Source organism: Trichosurus vulpecula, chromosome 3, assembly GCF_011100635.1.
Source record: "Trichosurus vulpecula isolate mTriVul1 chromosome 3, mTriVul1.pri, whole genome shotgun sequence".
NCBI lineage: Eukaryota > Metazoa > Chordata > Mammalia > Diprotodontia > Phalangeridae > Trichosurus > Trichosurus vulpecula.
Window position 1 is genome coordinate 406,689,951 of NC_050575.1, and position 5,575 is coordinate 406,695,525.

General features: G+C 39.7%; 1 pseudogene; it reads right to left on the reverse strand.

Moving 5' to 3' along the window:
- Positions 1 to 345: 345 nt before the first annotated feature.
- LOC118842742 lies at positions 346 to 4,306 on the reverse strand (annotated as a pseudogene).
- Positions 4,307 to 5,575: the final 1,269 nt, after the last annotated feature.

The following is a 5,575-nucleotide window of genomic DNA, read 5'->3' on the forward strand; positions in this document are numbered from 1 at the left end:
CTCTGGTGCTCAGTAAGCTGTGCCCTCAGTCTGAAAGCCTTCCCACATTCATTACATTCACAAGGCTTCTCTCCAGTATGAATACTCTGATGCCATGGAAGCTCTGACTTCTGTCTGAAAGCCTTCCCACATTCATCATTATTTTTAAGGCTTTTCTCCAGTATTAACACTCTGATGTTGGATGAAATCTGAATTCCAAAAGAAGCCTTTCCCACATTCATTACATACAAATGGTTTTTCTCCAGTATGAATTCTCTGATGCTGAGAAAGCTGATGTCTCAATCTGAAAGTCTTCTCACAATAATTACATTTATAAAGCTTCTCTCCAGTATGTATTCCCTGATGTCAAATAAATTCTTTTCCTACTCTAAAGGCTTTCCCACATTCATCACATTTATAAGGCTTCTCTCCAGTATGAATTCTTTGATGCTGAGTAAGTTGTGGCCTCAGTCTGAAAACCTCCCCACAATGATTACATTTATAAAGCTTCTCTCCAGTATATATTCTCCGATGTTGAATAAATTGTTTTCCTACTCTGAAAGCCTTTCCACATTCATCACATTTATAAGGCTTCTCTCCAGTATGAATTCTCTGGTGCTGAGCAAGATGTTCCCTCATTTTAAAGTCCTCTCCACAATAATTACATTTATAAGGCTTCTCTCCAGTATGAATTCTCTAATGCTGAGTAAGCTGTGGCCTCAGTCTGAAGGCCTCCCCACAATGATAAGGCTTCTCTCCAGTATGTATTCTCTGGTGTTGAATAAATTGTCTCTGCGTTGTGAAGGCCATCCCACATTCATCACATTTATAAGGCTTCTCTCCAGTGTGAATTTTCTGATGCACAGTAAGTTTTGTTCTCCATCTGAATGCCTTCCCACATTCATTACATTCATAAGGTTTCTCTCCAGTATGAATTCTTTTATGTTGAGTAAGTTGTGCAGTAAGGCGGAAAGCTTTCCCACATTCATTACATTTATAAGGTTTCTCTCCAGTATGAATTCTCTGATGTCGATTACATTCTGACTTGTAGTGGAAGGCCTTCCCACACTCCTTACATTCATAAGGCATCTCTCCAGTATGAATTTTCTTATGTGCACTAAGTGAAGGATTGCTATTGAAGGTCTTCCCACATTCATCACATTTAAAAGGCTTCTCTCCAGTATGAATTCTCTGATGCTGAGAAAGCTCTGCCTTCAGTCTGAAGGACTTCCCACATTCATTACATTCATAAGGTTTCTCTCCAGTATGAATACTCTGATGTCGCATGAAATCTGAATTCCAAAAGAAGCCTTTTCCACATTCATTACATGCAAACGGTTTTTCTCCGGGATGAATTTTCAGATGCCGAATAAGCTGTTCCCTCAGTCTGAATGCTTCCCCACAATGACTACATTCATAAGGTTTCTCTCCAGTATGTATTCTATGATGTTGAATAAATTGTTTTCCTTTTCTGAAGGCCTTCCCACATTGATCACATTTAAAAGGCTTTTCTCCAATATGAATTCTTTGATGCACAGTAAGCTATATTCTCTGTCTGAATGCACTCCCACATTCATTACATCCATAAGGTTTCTCTCCAGTATGAATTCTTTTATGTCGAGTAAGTTGTACAGTAAGGCGGAAGGCTTTCCCACATTCATTACATTTATAAGGTTTCTCTCCAGTATGAATTTTCTGATGTTGAATACAATATGAGTGGTAGTGGAAGCCCTTCCCACAATCCTTACACTCATAAGGCATTTCTCCATGAATTTTCTTATGTGCTTTCAGTGATGGATTGCTACTGAAGGCCTTCCCACATTCATCACATTTATAAGGCTTCTCTCCAGTATGAATTCTCTGATGCCGAGTAAGGTGTATCTTCAGTCTAAAGGCCTTCCCACATTCATTACATTCATAAGGTTTCTCTCCAGTATGAATACTCTGATGTCGTGTGAAATCTGAATTCCAAAAGAAGCCTTTCCCACATTCATTACATACAAATGGTTTTTCTCCAGGATGAATTTTCTTATGCAGAATAAGTTGTTCCCTCAGTCTGAAAGCCTTCTTACATTCATTACATTTATAAGGTTTCTCTCCAGTATGTATTCTCTGATGTTGAATAAATTGTGCCCCCACTCTGAAAGCCTTCCCACATTCATCACATTTATATGGCTTTTCTCCAGTATGAATTCTCTGATGCTGAGTAAGCTGTGTCTTCAGTCTGAAGGCCTTCCCACATTTGTTGCATTCATAAGGTTTCTCTCCAGTATGAATCCTCTGGTGTTGCATGAAATCTGAATTCCAACAGAAACCTTTCCCACATTCATTACATACAAATGGTTTTTCTCCATTATGAGTTTTCTGATGCTGAGTAAGGAGTTCCCACAGTCTGAAGGCCTCACCACAATGAGTACATGTATAAGGCTTCTCTCCAGTATGTATTCGCTGATGTTGAATAAATTGTTTCTTTACTCTGAAGGCCTTTCCACATTCATCACATTTATAAGGCTTCTCTCCGGTATGAATTCTCTGGTGATGAGTAAGTTGTATTTTCTGTCTGAAGGCTTTTCCACATTCACTACATTCATAAGGCTTCTCACCAGTATGAATTCTCTGGTGATGAGTAAGTTGTATCCTCTGTCTGAAGGCCTTTCCACATTCACTACATTCATAAGGTTTTTCTCCAGTATGAATTCTTTGATGTTCAATAAACTGTGATATGTAACGGAAGTCCTTCCCACATTCCCCACATTTATAAGGAATCACTCCAGTATAAATTCTCTGATGCTGAGTAAGTTGTGTGTCCAGGATGAAAGATTTGCCACATTCATTAAATTCATAAGGTTTTTCTCCAGTAAATTCTTTGCTTTCTGAAAGGAAGAACAAAGAGCTGATTAACACCGCCTTTTTTCCCTTTCCCAAGGATTTTAAGTAACTCAAAGATTTTAGAACAATTCTCTAGCCTTCCCATCTGAAAGGGCTAGTATCCCTGGTCTTTCAGTAAGGATCACAGTTCATTTTGTTTGAAAATATTATGACTCATACTTAGCATATATAAATACCATGACTTATCATGAAATTACCTGGAGGGATGAATAAGCCCTTACTCTGCTGTAAACAGATCACATTAGAGTGGAATAAGGAAATGAAAGGCTATCCACAAAAAATAAAGAACATCAAGAGCTTGCAAATACATCCTTACCATCTGAAGTGAAAATAGGAAGGGAAAACAATGAACAGAAAGAATAAGGAGAATCAACCAATTCAGAGTGAGGAGAAGAGAAAGAAGAGCCATCAAGTAAGCAGAATAAAGAAGAAATATGAGGAAAAAGGGAGTCATGTCAGAAAATTGCTGCCATTGATTTCTGCTAAAAATCCAACATATCTACTTTGTAAGGAACTAACAAAAATTTGTAAGAGTACAATTCAATTCCAATGAAAATGATCAAGACATACAGGTATTTTTCATTAGAGAAATTATTAATAGTTACCTGAAATATTATTCAAACTCAGGCAAAGAAGTCAAAATGAAACAATTTGGTGATCAGATTAACAAAGATACTAAAAAATGATATGAAATTTTGGTAGTTATGCTGAAATAGGTACTTGTTCAGCTGCTGTTGCAGTGCTACAAAACTGCTCATATACATTTACCCAATGATCTCACTACTAAGTTTACCTCCTTAAAATTTTACTGAAAGCAAACACAGATCTCTCTCAAAAATATTTACAGCAGCTGTTTGTAAAATAGCACAATACTGAAAACCTATTGGTTCAGTTTTAGGGCTATGGCTAAACAAATTGTTTCATATGAATCTATCACTGTGCCTTTATGAAAATAAAGTCAGAGCATAAAGAAAAACAGGATGATATGTAAAATGGCAGAATGAATGAAGGGGAATTGGGTTATGATTAAATGCTTTAAAAAGTAACAGCAACAAAGGAACATAATCACAAAAACAGAAGAAAATATCAGAAGGTGACTCAGAAAAAAAGGCATATTGCTAATATTTTAAGTAATGTGCTTATTTTAAAAGGGAGAGTGAATTGATGGAAGTGAGGCAGAAGAATGCCTAGAGAAGAGAAGAGAAGAGAAGAGAAGAGAAGAGAAGAGAAGAGAAGAGAAGAGAAAAGAGAAGAGAAGAGAAGAGAGGAGATGATCTTCAAAGAACATAAGAGAATACTTATGCTGTATTGAGGAAACAACTTTCTTTGAGAGAAGAAGTACATCTGAGCAGAGATGCATAAAAAGTAACTTCTTTAAAAAAAAGTCTCAGTGCTTTTCAGTAGGACCAACTTTAATAAAGCCTACCTTATTCAACATTTTGGAAGAACTTGGGGGATAGAGCCAAGATCATGGAGAAAAGGAAGGGACTCCCCTGGGTTCTCCTCCAAAACCCTCTGAACAACTTTAAATAATGCCTCAAAACAAATTCTGGAGCAGCAGAACCCATAAAATGAGGGAATGAAACAATTATCCATCCCAAGACAACTCAGAAGATTGGTAGGAAAGGTCTGTTGCACCAGTGTGAGAATGAAGCACAGGCCAGCACAGACTGGCCCCAGAAAACCAGCAGTGGGGCTTGGGAGCAACTGAATCAGCAGCAGTAACTGCTGCCTCTGCAGCTCTCAGCCAACAGATGACAAGGGGATCAGAAAAATAGTCAGAAAGAGATTATGAGGGTCTCTTTGCTGGCATGAGGGGAAGGACTCTGTTGCATTGCTGATATCTGGATCCAGGTCACAATCCCGGGTGGAAATCCTAGGGCCAGGTGGAACACTAGCACACCAGAGCTTGTGGCCACAGTGGAACAGGGACCCTTGTCATAGTTCCAGGCAGAAAAGAGTGCTTGTGGTCCCTCACATGACAGGACAAGAAAGTAATGAATACACCTCTCCTTAGATCATACCGCCATGGAAGAATTGAAAACTTGTAAGTCCCTAGAAGTATCTCTGAAAACAGCTATACAAAACCACAGAAGCTTGGGACAGTGAAGCTTCTACTGTGCAAAAAGAGCCCCACTTTAGCACAGTTAAAAGTCAAGAAATAGGCTGGAAAATGAGCAAACAAAAGAAAAAATTATGACTACAGAAAGTTACTACGGTGACAAGGAAGATGAAAAGATACACTGAGGGGGTGGAGCCAAGATGGCGGCTGGAAAGCAGGGACTTGCTTAAGCTCTCTCCCAAAAACATCTGTAAAACATGGCTCTGAACAAATTCTAGTGCTGCAGAACCCACGAAATAGCAGAGGGAAGCAGGTCTCCAGCATAGGACATCCTGGATGGTCGCTGGGAAGGGTCTATCGCATAGTGCTGGGAGCAAAGCACAGCCCACACCAGGACCAACCAGACCAGGAGTTGGGAGGAGCAGGCCTGAGGGCCATGAATCATTGAGTGGTGGAAGTTACCAGACTTCTCAACCCACAAACGCCAAAGACCATGGAGCAGGTTAGTGGAAAAACCACTGGATTGGGTTAGAGAGTGGTCTGGCCCCAGCCCCGGGGGTGGTGGTGGTGGCGTGTGGTAGTGGCAGAAGGAGCAGGAAGATCCCGCAGCTGCTTCCAGAGCTCTAGCGTCAGCTGCTTCCGGAC